Source organism: Parasteatoda tepidariorum, chromosome X1 (genome assembly GCF_043381705.1).
Source record: "Parasteatoda tepidariorum isolate YZ-2023 chromosome X1, CAS_Ptep_4.0, whole genome shotgun sequence".
NCBI lineage: Eukaryota > Metazoa > Arthropoda > Arachnida > Araneae > Theridiidae > Parasteatoda > Parasteatoda tepidariorum.
Genome location: NC_092214.1, coordinates 9,812,375 through 9,829,158, shown reverse-complemented (window position 1 = coordinate 9,829,158; position 16,784 = coordinate 9,812,375). Strand labels below are relative to the sequence as shown.

The following is a 16,784-nucleotide window of genomic DNA, read 5'->3' as shown; positions in this document are numbered from 1 at the left end:
TATTTTAAAAAATGTGCTCCTTCTAGTTATAAAAAGAATAGTTGTTTATTATCATCATATAGTAGCATGGCAGCCGGAGCCAAGACTTTCAGTTGAAGATTCTGCCAGGACAACTTATTTTTTGACCTGAACTGCTAGTCTGTTACCTCTTTCAATCTAAAATCTGATTCCACAGAATCGAGACCTCCTTGTTTTAAACTTTCTCGTTCTTTACATGTGAAGGACTTTGACATAAAAATTTATTTACTCAATTTTTTTCATCTATTTTAGCGATATGAACAGTTAAAAGTTTTAATAATTAAACTATAATATAATTATAAATACTTTGTGGAGTAGGGTAATTCGAACAATTTATTCAATTTCTCTTAGAATAATATAAATATCATGTTGCACATTAAATATGAATTTTCAAGTACAAGAAATATCAACGATGAAATTACTTCAAATGTCTTTACCTAATCACATTTCTTCGTCATCTTTATATAAACTATATATGATATCAAACTCTGACCCATCAAAGGAAAGGATATTTAAAATATTTATAAATTCATTATGTTGATTTGCGAAATTAGATTGCCTTTCGTTTCGTTTTGAAGATTTCAATGCCTATTTTGATCTAACAGATTTAAATAACGATTGATCGAAGTTTGCAATTGGTTCTGATTTTCTCCCTTAATATTAGTTTACGGACCCTAAGGATATTTTTTTTAAACTTTCATTGTAATGATTATTAAAATTTATATTAAGAGCAGTCATTGCGAAACATACTTCATAAAAGAATATCTCGCCATCTTGGACTATAATTGTTTGAGAAAAGGGACACAGCTCGAAATTCGTAATTAGGGAAATAGACATAGATATTTAAGAAAATAGCATTTGATTCCGTTTTTCATTCTTTTCTTATGAAAATTGTTCTTTTTTTTAAAAGAATAAACTAATGAATACAAATAAATTGCTAATGTGGTGTCTTCCTTTTTTCCTAAATCACTTAATACAATTTTCTTAAATAAGTTTTTTTTGAACAAAAAATATTGACAGTCAACAGTTCCTTTTACAACAATGTCATAGGTTCAATAAATTTATAATAGTGGTATTAAATTAACGTTGTACGAATTCATAGTTTTTAGAACTCACTTTATCGTTTAGAATTCTGAATACTTAAGACATCACCTGAAAAGTTACATAGGTAATATACCTTCCAACTTCGAAGTCCATGACTTTACCCCGTAATGATTATGCTTAACGTTTAAGAAAATAAGAAAGAAAAAATTACGAAATTCCGCCTTTAATTGTTTCATTTGGATTGAGCATTGAAATGGCGCACTTCTAGCTGTGCCCATTTTCTTATACACGGATTTTGAGCTACATCCATTTTCTTAAACACGCCTTTGGTTCCGTGTCGATTTTCTTATACACGGATTTTGAGCTGTGTCCAGAATGAAAAGCTCACCGACGCTCTCTTTTTCTCTGATTCTGGAGTTATTTAGTATCAAAATTTATAATTCAAAGTATTTACCTTAATTTTTTACCAGCTACCCATAAGAGCAATAATTTCTTTAAAATTTGAAAAATACCCAAGAAAAAGGAAAGTTCCTTGGAACAGCCAACAAATCTGCGGAGGGAGAGAGATAATGTAAATGAGTTTATTTCTCTTCAAAATTTCTTATTCCATGGTTAATTCACGTGGTTATGATAAGCTTATTTTATTTTTCTGTAGTAACAGTAAACTGAATGCTTTTTCTATTCATAGAATACTTGCGTTTAAGGATATTGAAATATCCTATCAATTAAAGAAATTGTAGTCCGAAGAGAATTTTGTTTTGCTTTCCTCCATTTTCCTCTGCCTAATGTTTATATAAATGCCCTTTTGAGTTGCTAAATACTGATTTATAATCAATTCAGCAGTTAAATGTATTTATTTCACTGAGTAATCAATTCAATGTTATTTCACTGATTGTCTTCACAAATCGAATTAAGAAAACCCGGAAAAATTATAAAGACATTATTTTTGTAGAAAAATTCACAATAATTCATGTGCTTGTAAGGTTCTAAAAGATTTAAATCTATGACCTTGTGTGTTTAAATACTAATTTAGGGCTATCAAATGAAAGTAAAAGCTTAGTTAGATTTAGAGCCCGTTTCAAAAAATTATTACCCCAAAATATAAGGACCAAAATATAAGGATCTTAAACATTTGACCATATCCGTTTGTAAAGGAAACTTTTATTTCATGTTATATAAATTTGGAGTAACCGATTACAAATGCTATTGAATACAAGTAAATTACAAAAGTAATAAATTTAGTAAGTAATCACAGTTAAAAGTAAAATATTAGATTGAAATTATAGTCACAATAACTAATAATCATAATTACACGTGATTAAGATCTACAGTAAAAAATAATCAGCATTAAAAGCAGATATGATCTACCATGGCAATGTTATTGATTATTATTTATTGCGATAACCTAGTCTAAGTTGGATATTTAATAAAATAATATTTTTAAATATTTATTCCATTTGTATTTCCTCCAAAATAACATTAAATATAGTTTTATATTGAAATAATTTTCATTTGATAGAAATCGAGGTAAATAAGGAATACTTAGAAATATTAATATCAGCTAAGTATGGAAATGTATAGAAAAATTGAAAAGTTTAGAAAAATCAATACTGGGAAAATATTAAGCATTTTAAAGTATTGTATATGAATTAAGGCATCCGACTAGTTTCGAAAACTTTTTTTAAAATATTAATATAAAATTTAAAGAAAGAACTGTTTTATCTATTTTATTATGCGCAAAAGCTTATAAAGCCAGCAAGAATTATTATTACTTTTTTAATGGTCATTTTGAGGTAAAGATAAGGTATTTTTATGCATAGAGGCTAGGCACTGTACAAAAACTCTGTCGCCTAAAAAAAATCCTTTAAGGATTATATTTAGATAACTATCAACTATGTTTTGAACTATTATCTTAAAAACAAATGCATATAATACTGAGTTAAAGATAAATGTTTCATAACAATTTTTAAGAATTTCATGCATAAAAAATGAAATTCTACTTTTTTCTTAGTCTATAGTGCACAACATGTACGCTATAATCACAAATACTCATGAAAAATTTTAGAATTTTGTTTTAAAAACAACGCGATATATCGTGCTTAAGCTGATGTAAAATGTGAAAAAAATCTGCTTTTAAGATAAGCACATTTAAAGTCTTAAAATCATTAGTCTATCCACTGTTATCACCATTCACAAAAACTGCATAACTTTGTTCATAATTGGAGTACAATATTTTAGAAAGTATAGTATTTTCAGAAGGCTAAGAGAGTACAGAGATTCTAAATTTATAATAAACACAAATTAAAAAATTTGACCAAAATCATTTTTGCACTAGCACTTTAAACAAAAAAATAATGTTTGTGCAATATTAAATTTTGAATTCATTATCTGTTCAATTACCTTCTTGAATAAAACTTAGTATGGTTTTTTCATGACAAAGCATGTCGAAACAAGAAAAAGAGAACTGAAACAGTGTAAGTTTTAATTTCTAAGAAGCTAGATAATTTGTAGACACCATGCTTTTAATTTGCAAAAAAAAAAAAAAAAAAAAAAAAAAAAAAAAAAAAAAAAAATTAATTCCAGGCTGAATTATTTTTGGCTAAACCTACTTAATCAAGTCCTTTGATTTACATTATGTCCTCCTTAAGAGACAGAATTCTATAATTTAAAAAATACTATTTTAAGATTTCTTTGTATGGCTCTTAAAATATCGTTGGTCAGAATTTTTGATTACAATGAAATATTTTCTAAAAGGGGGAAGTCTTATATCAGTCTTATTACTTGAATATTGTAGAATTTGTTTCCTGACTAAAATGTGAACTCTACGAAAGTATACTGACTTTGTAAGAAAAAAAAAAAATTATTACGAAAGTTCAATAATTAATAATTAAGCTTAATTAATTGAAATTCCTTCTTCAAACTATGTAATTTCAAGTAAAAATAGAATTTTCACTGGAGGTTTTGACATAAAATAAAGCAAATTATTCAACTAAAAACTATATTCCTTAAGGATTCGCCTGGAATTATCCACTTACTACTGCAACATGTTTTTAAACTTCAAGTATTTTTAAAAGCTCACTTAATATATTATTTAAAGAAAATGCTCTGAATTATTGCTTCTGGTAAATTGATTATTTTATATAAAAGGAAATTTTAAAGAAAGTGGAATATTGTGCTCATTTTATCCATTATGTGTTATTTTAAAATGGGGAAATAAATATTTTGCTTAATTATAACAAATAAGATAATACTCAATATACCATTAGACTTTTTACGAAATATTTTAAAATCTCAAAAACTAAGTGCATTTGAAAGTTTACCTAATATATTATTTAAAAAATTTTTGTTTCAAATGAAGTATATTCAAAATTTTTTCTCTAGAGAGATTGATTTCTCTAAGCAGAATGACTTTTAAAAAGACAGACCATTGCGTCTCCTGTAACAAATATTAATTGTTTATAAATAGGAAATTTTTTTTTTGTTTATAAGTAAGATGACAATCGATATTAAGTTTTTTTACTTAGAATGAGAAAAACATTTTATAAATAAAAAATATCAAACAATTTTCTAGTTACAGCTGATTACATATTTTACAACCTGTTACACATTTCACAACTTCAAAAATTAAGAGCTTAAAAGTCAATTTAACATATTAATTCAAAAAATTCCTCAGAGGAAGTACATTCAAAATTTTTGTTCGATGTAGAGGTATTGTTTTTTACAAAAAAATACTATTTAAAAAAAGGTACAAGAAAGTTTTTCATATTAAATATGCATCATTCAAAAACAGAAAAATAATTACTTTGTTTGATTGTAAAATAGCACAAAATATAACTTTACATTTTATTAAGAAGTGTAGAAAATTTAGAAACTAATTATACATAAATCAAAAATAGACGCGTAATTTAGGCTATAAAAATTCTCTATTTCCAAACGATTGCTACATTTTTTAAAACCTCAAAAATTTAGTGTTTTCGAAAGTTATTTTAACATATTATTTAAAAAAATTCCTCAGAGGAAGTGCATTCAAAATTTTTGTTCGATGTTGAGGTATTTTTTTTTCTTTTTACAAAAAAATACGATTTAAAAAAGAGTGCAAGTAAGTTTCTCATACCAATTATGAGTTATTCAAAAACAGAAAAATAACTATTTTGTTTGTAACAGAAAAATAACTATTTTGTTTGTTTTGTTGAAATAACACAAAATATAACTTTATATTTTATTAAGAAGTGTAGAAAATTTAGAGATTAATTATACATAAATCAAAAAGAAAAGATGCGTAATTTATGTTATAAGTGTAGTTTTAAAAATCTATTACGACTGTGTTTTCTGTTGACGGACTATATTATTGTAGAAAAACAATTTTATCGATAAGTCACGTGATGAATTGTGTCCATTGAGATTCTATACTAAATACCACAAGAATTTGTCAGAACTCATTTATGGATCACCTGTTAACTCCGCTCATAATTATATTTTACAGTTACAGAAATCAATACATCGGAAAGGCAAACTAATCAATATTCACCTTTAAACTTTGCGAAAAAGATTGAATTTCTTATTTATCGAATTTCTAAAAACATTATTTCATTATTAATTGAAATGTTTTTGATTAAAAATAAAGTTTTTTTTTTAAATAAGTGCAAAATTTTAAATTTTTTTTTTACCTTTTCAAATAAAGAAAAAAAGGCTTTCAACTTGATTTATTATTTTCACTGAACCTTTTAAAAACATTCAATCATAAGCAAAGTTGAATCATTGAATCAATTTCTTAATATTTTCTTTAAATGTCAATACTCTAGATTAAATCGATGCAATTTGTTTTCATTGTTCAGATTATCATTGAATGTTATAATTTATATTTTTCTTCTTAAAAAATTAAATTTACTTTGATATAGATAGATAAAAAAATATTTATTTGCGTATTAATTTTTATTGATTTTTTGCATGAATAATGTCTCCTTTGTGAAAGAAAAGCGCAATGTTTATAATTTGTCTTAAATAAATTATTGATAAGCAAACAACTAACAAAATTATGCGATGTTGTTTAGAAACCATTCTGCAAGTGCAACTTAGTGGATCAATTAATGGTGAGCAACAATTAAATGCATAAAATAGTGCAACAATAATGGTGCAGATAGTGAATTATAGAAATATTATGTGCAAGATTTTTGAAAACAATTTATAAAGCAATGAAATTTCTGCAAATGACCTTTTGCACAAAGAAGATATAAACGACTTGCCTTAGCAATAAACATGAAGTACCACCGCCGTTCCAGATGCTGGAAGCTGAATTTTTCTCGGTTTGCGATGGTACACACAATGGTTGCTACAATTGATTCGTCTTGTCGCCAAATCGCCAAACTAAATGTGTGGCTTTCATTTCGAACATTATTTTGCAAAATTTAAATATTGACTTAAATGATATGTAAATTGACATTTTTAATTAACATTCACACACTAATGTTCCCATATCAGTTCATAAAAATTCCTATCTGCATTAGGAATATTTATACATGTAAATTTTCTAAAACTGATTGTTTATTGTCGTTGCCACCTGTTCCTGTTAGCGATATTTTTTTAAAATTTTATTACTTTTTTTAAAACAAATTTTACTACGAAAGGAACATTTCCTCTGAAACTATAGTTTTTTATATACAATTTTATAATCATTAGAATAAAAATTTTTTTCGAGGTAAGTTATTCGCATAAAATAATTCACATTATTTTAATTTTATAAAGGACAGCACATATGAACTGTTTGTTTGAAATTGTAGCTTTTTTTAAATTTTAAAATCGGACTCAAAAGATGTTTTTTTAGACATCAACAGCTAATACATTTAATTATTTATTTACTCTCGTAGTTGATATAAATTTCCTTCAATTTAATTAATTTATGCAATTGTTTTCCTCTTACGAATTATAGATTTGTTTTCCAGTGAGATTCTACACACATATATAACAGGTATGAAACAGAAAATGAATAGTAATTTTTAAAATTCATTTTGAGTACAATACAATTTTAATGATTGATGCACTGTAATTTATAACAAAACAATTTTAATATTTGGATTATTGTTGGTAATCATGCTTAAATATAGCCATGGATTTTCACAAAATGAAAATTAATCATAATATTTTTTTTATAATAATTGTAATGGGTTCATCCAATTTGAAGTGGACCAAAAAAAAAATTGCTTGTTACGAACTCTATTTCTCTAAAAGAAATTATATAAATTTTTTCCTATAATGTTAAGTGTTGTAGTTTTTAACACAAAAATTAAAACTCAGAACGGTGTATTTTGATTTTGTTTATAATGTTAAATATTGTAGTTTTTAATATAAAAAAAAAATAAAAAGATTTTTTATTTTGTCCTTAAAAAATAAAAAGCGAGTAGGCAAAATATTTTAAGATTGTTTAGTGTGATCTCAATTTTCTTCACATAATGTCAAACGTCATTATTTTAAACGAATAGAAAAGCAACAATAAACAAAGGATTATTTTTTTGTATTTGGTCTTTAAAAAAAGGAAACAGTAAAAATGAATAAATGAATGAACTAAAACAAGGAATTTTTCGGCTCTAAAACCTTATAAATAAATTATAATTAATTCCCATAGCCGATAATTTTACATCCATTAATTTTTTTCTTTTGCACTTTCTAAATAAATAATGTTTTATATGGGTCAACAAAATGCAAGCAAACTAGTTTATTTTAACTATCAATCGTCACATTACGGTGATTTTAACACCCAAAAATAATTTCGCAACAAATTGTTTAATACAAATTTCCAGTGTATAGTTCTCCCTCTTCTTGTTCTAGTGACATTATAATTAAGAAAATTGGCTTATAAATAAAAAAAAAAAGCTATGGAAGAACATAAGATTCACCTTTTTTAGTTAGGCTATTTTGTTAAATTGAGTCAAATTTTGAACTGACGCCTGCATCGTAGTTTTGGTCTAAGAAATTTGAAAATTATTTTAAACCTTTGTCAACATGTACTTTTTACAAATAAGTTCGTAAAAATATTTGTTATGACGACAACGGTCATTGGCTCATTTCACATGGAAATGGCCAGTAGGAAACGAGCACTGAAGAACAATGAACTAATTTTCTTAATCTGGCAGTATAGTAGCAATAAATTTTATTTCGTTGTCAATTTAGACTGTCAGGGTCTTATACACAATTATGTTTAAAAAACTGGCAATTCTTTTTATTTTATTGCAAATTTAGATTATCAAAGCCACGTACAACATCAAATATAATTATTATGTTACATAAATCTGGAAGCACAGTGACATTAAACATTATTTTATTGAAAAGTTAGACATGTAACAACTACATTGCAAAAATCTGGGAGTCATCATACACCGTCAAATACTTTTTCTTCACCTTGCTTACTTCAGAAAGGAGTCACTGCTCTTGTAGTTTTATTACCAGGTTTAAACTCACATTAAAAAATACTTAATACTCATGTACAAAATTTTACAAACATTCGCACAAAATGCCAAAGGCACGTGTTGCACTGAGAAAACTATAGATTATTAGAGGAATAGTAGTTGCAAAAACTAGATACTGTTTTGTAAAGTATCTATTATGAAACATTTTGGTAGGTTCCTTAATAAAGGACTTTATTTGAAACATTTTAATCAAGGCATGCATATAATCACTTGAAGAATTTCTTCTTAACTGCAACATTGTTCTGACTTTGAGTTGCACGTAGTGGGTTTGAATTGCTCAACCTAGTAGTTTTGAATCTGTTGCTGAATCCAACGCTTCTGAATGAATTGCCTCACAAATTCACCTTCAAATTTTATTTTTCTAATGAAAATATCCGTACCTGAATTTGCTTTTAGCATTTTTTGCTGTTAGAGTTTGAAATTTTTTTTTATAAATTTTGAAAAATTTTTAAAAAAATTTATGAAATGGAATTTAATGTTCTTTTACGAACTTCCTAAAAACAACTTAAAGTAAAGTAACGAAAAATATATATTCGGAATTTAGAGATGGTAAAGTTTGAAAAATTACATTTCAAATTTGAAAAAAAAAAAAAAAAAACTAAGGAAAAAATTTTTCTTGGAAAAAATAAGGAAGAAAAGTTCTATGCGGAAAAAAGGGAACCTAAGCCATATCTCACGTTCTAATTCAAATTAAAATATACTTTGTCCTGTTTGAATGATAATTAAGTGCATGATTTTTTAATGAATAAAATAATTCATTTTTTTAAATTCTGAATCCATTTATGTAACTCATTTATGATGAGCTTTAGCTCAAAAAACTAATTCAAAAATGTTTTATCACAAAATTATAGTGAATTTTTGAAATCCTTGAGCGATAACAGAATCATTTTTGAAAATTAAACTGAAATTTTTAAAATCGCTCTTAGTTTTACGCTCTTAGTATGAGTTTACTCGTTATTTTTTATTGCTTGAAAACAAGCAAGGTGGCAAACATACATCACGAGTGCCTCAAATGGCATGAGGAGGCATTATGTGTGGCTGGCAAACCCATTTCAATTTGAAAAAAAAAAATTTCTTAATTTAAATTTTTTTTTTTAATTTTGCTCTTTTATTGCTAGTTTCTATCTCCAGCTAAAGAGTTGGTATTAATACAATGCAATAAACTTAATTAAAAACAAACATAACTCGGATTAACTAAAGGTCTTTTATATATATANATATATATATATATAAAACCTTGCAAATACAGATTTATGACCGATTATTGATGAGTTGGTGAAAACAAAATGTCATCAGGACAAGAGTTTTTTCGTTATTATTTGCTTTTGAAAAACGTCCCAATTTTTTTAAAAAAAATTTAAATTGTCTCATTGTAAATGAATTCTTATAATTATTCTATAATAATTTAAGTTTTAGTTTAATTCTATTATGAGTTTATGCATAAGATGAAAATTCGTTTTTTTTAAATGTAAAAGAAAAACTATTTTAAGTTAGTGGTTTTCGTATCATTTTATTATAAAGAAATCAGAAAATTATACTAAATTAAAAAGGACAGTAAATTGAAATAGAATGAAAGCGATATGAATGCAATGCAGGACTTCTTATAGGGATAGCCTGATTGCATTAATGTGGAAGCTTTTCCATGAATAACTGCTTAAAAAAGCAAAAGTGTTATTAGTGTTCCAAAGCTCCACGCGGAAAAAATACATAAAAGAATAGGAGAAATATATTCTATGCCAGGGATGGCGAACCAATGGCACGCGTGCCATTTATGGCGCGCGACGCAATATTTTGGGCACGCCACCGATCACAAAGTTCACTATGAAGCATATTAACAATTAAATTAAAATTCACAAAAAATTAACAAAAAAATGAACAATTCCAAAAAAGCAATTAATAACCATAAAAAAACAAGTTAACAGTAAATAACTAGCAAAAAAATTAACAGTTCTGCTTAAACTAACATCTTATAACCCTAATATAAGTTATTTGTCATCTAATCTGCAACAACAGAAATCACACTGATGTTATTTTAAGTTGAATTATGCGTTTAATTGAGACATTGCAAAAAAAAAAATTTTTTTTTCGTTGTAAATAAAGAGTTTTGAGTTGATAGTATTTAGTATTATTATTTACCCAATAATCATGAAGTCAAAACTATTTGTCGGCACGTCTATGACCTCATTAAAAAAATTTGCAGAAAAAATGGCACGTTGGTGCATAAAGGTTCGCCACCCCTGTTCTATGCTACTTATAATTTAAATTATAAAACAATTTATTTCCTTTATATTTTATTTACGTATTTCATCTATAATTTATTTATTTCTGCTTTAGTTATTTATTTCGTCTATTATTTATGTTATGTTTTTTTCTTCTAGATTTAACATATTTTTTCCAAATGGGGCTCCTGAACACGAACAAAACTTTTGTTTTGTTAAACAGTTATTCACAGAAACGTGAAGGAAACACAACTAATATCACATAATGGCTATAGTAGTTTTGTCATGTGGTATTATTTGATTCTGAAGTATAGTTTTATTTATATTCTTAATTTTGACTTGAAATTCCAGAGAGACATAACTAATCAGTGGCGTGCAGAGGCGTCAGGAGGCACCGTGCACACGGTGCAGTTTGATTAAATGCGTGTAATCGCTGCAAAGAAAAAGCTCTAAGTCCATGTTTCAAATACTATTTTATGCGATGGAAATTATTCTAAGGGGAAAAAAATTAGTTTCTGACAATATACAGAAGCTTCAATTATTGTGATTGTGTTTATTGCTATCATTTGCTCATCGTTATGAAAATCAGTTGGCCCTCTCTAAAAATATTAAAATTGTCACTTAATGTGTTCATTATATCATTTATTGCTATCAGTGTTATTATTCAAAATATTCACAATGTAACCTGTTCTTTTCTTTCTTTAAACAATTGTCTGAATAAGCCTTTAGATTAAAAGAATTCGATAGAGTGGTAGGGAAAAAAGACGGAACTTACAAGGATGATGCTGAAGTACCCCCTAAAAATGTTAAAATGAATAATGGAATGAAAGTGTTGAAGCGTTTAGTAAATTACCGCATTTTTTTTTAAAATAAAAAAATACGAACAATTTATAAGGGAGCATCTTAGAAAAAATTGTAAGCAATTAACAACTGAGTATTTTTTTACTATGTATGCCAATCATATGTATTCGCTTGTAATCATATGTAATCAGTTGTATTCGCGTCAAATATTTAGTAAATTTATGTGAATTTCTTAAAATTACCATTTGTTATATGCCTTAGAAGTACCTTAAAAAGTATTGTGAAGACGTCATTTAAAAAGGACATTTTATAGAATTATACATAGCTTATATTCCTCTCATTAGCGAAAACACAAAAAAGCTTTAATCTAATATTATACAAGGGTCGTTCTCAAAAGGTGGGAGCATAACATAGAAATAAACTTTAAGTTCTGACAAATAAGTTTAAATTTCCAACTCACAATAACATTTTTGAGTAAATTAATCATGCTCTCTAATGGCAGAATTAACATAAATTACTTAAAACATTTCTATAAATACTTCAAAAATATTGTTATTGACAATGAGTTTCAATTGTGGACATATATGATGTTAACTGAGTCAATATAATACTAGAAGTTCTTTTTCTTTTTCAATTAGTGTCTATGTTTGCAAATAAAAGCAATAGTATAAAGTTCAAATGAGGCGGTTATCCTTAAGAGATCGCAGCAATGAATAAGTTACCTATATTATTGCATGAAAGATTTTTAGGAAAAGTACTTTGGTGTTTTAGTACCGCAGTGGACTGATCATTAAGGCACTGTTCCCTGTAGATAACCGAAGTCAAGCATCACTGGTCACTGTGCGACTGGGTGACCACTTTGATCAGTCTGTGGAGGGAGGGAGTGAGATATCGGTCCTTGTTATACTGTTCTACCATAAAGTGCGCGACTTTACACGCAGGTCGTTGGGCTACGGAAAGAGGGGAGACATCTCCTAAGTAGAGGATCAAAATTGTGATGGCATGTCTTCGGGTCGGAAATGTTATTACTTATCTCTTTAATTATTAAATCGTAACTACCGCTATGACTTACATTTAAAAATATTGAAACAAACTTTGAAACAAAAGCATTCTTTGCATTGACTTTCGATAGTAAACTAAAAAAAATTGCTATAAAAAGTTGCTAATTTTTTTAAATAAAATTTTGAATTTTATGAAATAGCACTTACTGCATTTTTAGCCGTTAACCCTGTTAATATAAAAAGAAATGACTATGAAAGCATTGGTATATCAAAAGGCTTTTGTTATTTTAGAATAATCGAAATCTGAATAAATATTGCGTGTATTTTTTTAGAGAGTTTTAGCAATAGTGAAAAGGGAGGATCAAATTTAGGTTAGAAACGACTAAGAAAAGAATTCAAAATATAAAAGCAATTAAAGAAGACTTCCAAACGGAAAAACGCGTTTAGCTGCAGTGAAACCAAGAGGAGATAAACAAACGTGAAGGTGAAAAAATCAAAAGAATTGGAAAAATATGAAGCTGACGTCGTCAGGGGGTACCAGATTTAGATGTCACAAATGCAAACCTTTTTCTATCGAGAAAGCAAGACAAAAGTCTGAAAATTGCCTTCTCTGTACCCCAAAAGCTTTGCCGAAGTCCAGAAAAAGAATGCAAAAAATACAATAAAACACAGAAGAATACAATATAAAATACACTTTAAAATACAGAAGCTTATTCAGTAGAATAAAAACAAAACAAATACAAATAAAAGTAAGAACTAAAGCTTACTTGTGAAATAAAAAATCCTGTAACTAAGTATCCCGAACCGACTGCAAACCACAACTGAAATAAAATAACCATCAAAACAAACGCCCCCTATCCCGCGCAGTTTAAAGAAAAAAGGACAGAGGTTAAGAAAGTAGTGACGTCATTAAAAGAAAAGCCTGAGCAAGGAGACTTGAACAAGACAAGAACTTGACATTTTGCTAAGTCAAATAAAGAACAAACAATTTTCAATCATTTTCTTAATTTTTAAATCAATATTGCAGAAATTAAAGGAAAACCTAGGACCCTTATTGTTTATTATATTCATCAATGACTTTTGTCAACTCAAACTTTTTGGTAAGATAATAACGTATGCTGATGATTCCGTAATTTTGTATTCTTGCACTGATTTAAATCAACTAATTTTTCAAATTCAATCTGATTTACGCATAATTTCAAAATGGTTTACAATAAATGACTTAAATTTAAATCTAAATAAAACTAAATATATTTATTTCAGTTTAAGAAAATCAGAATTTAACTTAAATTTAAAATTTCACTCTCTCTCCTGCAAAAGTACTAATGAAAATTGTCAATGCTATATTCTACAATCTGTAAATAATATCAAATATTTAGGACTATATATCGATTCTAATTTAAAATGGAAAACACATATTAACAATTTAGTTAAAAAATTGCGTTTCGTTTTAGTTAAATTTTATCACCTTAAGAATAAAATTCATTTTAATTTTGTGAAAGCACTCTATTACTCCTGGTTTTATTCTTTAATTAATTATGGTGCGATAATATATGGCGGTGAATATAAAACTAATTTACTTCCCTTAATCTCAGTTCAGAATAAATGCTTCAAGATTATTAATTCTCTAAATATAAATAATTCAAGTGTAACTACTACCAATATATATACAAGAATTAACCTATTACCATTTCGCCATAATGTATTTTTTCGTATTTTACTCTATTTACACAACAATAAATTAATATGCAAATTAAAAACTAATGTGTCTGAAAGGAGACCAACTGAAATGTATGAGATTCCCTTCTTTACAAAAGAAATTTCACGAAAACAGTTTTTTTACTTAGCACCTAAATTATATAATAAATTACCATTTCAGTTGCAAAACATCAAAATATATTCTTCTTTTAAGCGTGCTTTATTTCAATTTGTGATGAACATTGACGATTTAGATCTCTATTTTTCACTTTAAAGGAAGCATTTGATTTTTTATACCAGTCTTGTGCCAATCCAAATGAATTTATGTTACCTTTGTTATTTTTTTTTTATTTATTTATTTATTTTTTTATATATATAGTTTCATGCATTTTTTTTTTGTTTTCTATTATTACAGTGTTCAACAATATATGACGTCTTATGATGAGCAAAATAATTTATGATTGTAATACCCCCCCCTTTTTTTTTTTTTTTAAATTTCTATTTTAAATTTATTGTATTACTTTTCTTTGTCGCCTGGACAGGATTTTCCTCTTGACGACGAATATATATTCTTTGTATTTATTGTGTTTTTGTTCTCAATAAAGTTATATTTGTTTGTTAAAAAAAAGGAAAAAAAAAACCACTATCATCTAAATTTTTCAAAAAATTACTAGTTGCCTTTTGAAAACTTAAAACATTATTACAGATTTTATTAATTCTAAACAATTGAGAAAAAACTGAAATTTTGAAAATTTTACTGCACAAATTAGTATTAAAATAACAGAAAAAAATAACACTGAAATTAAAAGCTTTTCCTTCGTCATAAACACGAATTTTAATTTGTTTATCAATAATATCAATTTTGAAATCTAAATATTCAACACTTAAGCAATTATCATTAATTTTCTTCAAAGCCAATTCTTTAGAATAAATACTAAAAATAAAATCAAAATAATCACAATTAAATAAAATTAAATCATCAATACATCAAAAAGCTTTAAAATCACTAAACTCGCTAAATTTAGCTTCAAAAAAAAGTAGAAAGATATTAGCAAACGCACCAGAATTACCATGCGGAATCCCTATAGCTTGTTTATAAAGATTAAGATCATTAAAAGGTATATTTTCAAAAAGATTAAAATATCGATCCAATAAGATTTATCAATTAAATAAATATCTATCAAAAATTCTACTACAAATATCAGTTATTTGTGTATGGAGTATACTAGTGTACAAAGTATTAATATTAGAAACTTCATTATTATTGATAAAATTCAATGTTACAATAACAATATTTTTCAATTTTTCAATTCAATGTTAATCAATAACAATATTTTCCTCTTTTTTAATCTTAAGTAAAATAATTTTAAGAAAATTAAAAAAACTTTTTACTAATATTGGAATTATAACAGTTTGTACCACATGCAATAAATCTAAATTTTACTGGATTCTTATGAAATTTAACGATAGGAAATAAATATGGAAAAGTCATTCTATTTACAATTTTTCAATTTTAATTTTTAACTAAATGCAATAATCCTTTTTTCAATAACTTTTTTTATCTTCCTTTAACTTATAATAAGTATTACTAGCATTATATTCCCCAATTAATTTTTAAAAAAAATATTTACACATAATACAAAAATTATTAGATGCTTTATCAACAACAGTAATGATAAATTTATTTTTAAGAATTTTAATCTTATCAAACAATTCATAATCAATAATGGTACCCTTATGATAAGTAAAAAACCTGTAATTATATAAATTATATTTAACTCTTTCAACAATTTTTGTTTTCTATTCTGTAAAACCTTCAACGTTTCAATGATATTTTCTAGAAATTTTAGCTATAAAAAAATCAAGATCTCTCTTAACTGATAAAATAAAATCATAATTTTTCATTTTTTATTGTCATAAAATTGTTAAATCATTATCATAATAAATTAATATGTTTTATTAATTCATATAACTTATTTTTATTGTTAAAAACAAATTAGATGAAAAACACTCCATTTCTATGGGAGAACACACGAATTTAAACTTTAGAATAGATTGTTTTGATACGTGACTTCTTCAGACGTCTTCATTAAAGACGTCTATTGTTGATCCAAGAAGATGTTAGGGGGATTTTTCGATGTTTTTATTAAAGACATTCTAAGTGATTTGTACGCATATCGTAGTCAGGAAGATACAGACCATGCATATAGAAGTCAGGTTGATGAGTGGCAAGTTACTATCATTTCGAAAAGCTGATTAGAGCAGCTGTCCCCAAATGGTGTTCCGCTGAACCTTAGGGCAGTGTTGCTAGAACTTAAGATTAAAAAGTAGCGAATGTGAGCTTCAGAAGTAGCGGATTCGAACATTTTTCAGCCCAAACAACTATGTGTTATATATATATATATATAGTCTACATAGGAAAAGGACATCATTAGTTTGAAAAGACATAATCAAGTTTATTCTATTTCCAGGCATAATAAGGACATTTTACCTTAAAGACCATTGCCATTTATTACCCAAATACTTTAAACTATTACCTTTAG

The 16,784-nt window shown here is 26.4% G+C and overlaps 1 protein-coding gene across 6 annotated transcripts in view; it reads right to left on the bottom strand.

Moving 5' to 3' along the window:
• Window positions 1–16,784, bottom strand: part of LOC107455837 (uncharacterized) — a 105,426-nt gene that overhangs the window by 82,918 nt on the left and 5,724 nt on the right. For 2 of the 6 annotated variants that reach the window (XM_043044697.1, XM_071187658.1), the window contains exon 1: window positions 13,311–13,398. The exons of 1 other annotated variant lie outside the window; for it this stretch is intronic. The gene's annotated coding sequence lies outside the window, so the exon portion shown is untranslated. Of the gene's footprint in view, window positions 1–6,305; window positions 6,394–13,310; window positions 13,399–16,784 lie in introns of those variants that run through there. 3 more of the 6 variants (XM_071187659.1, XM_071187657.1, XM_043044704.2) reach the window with 3 other exon arrangements.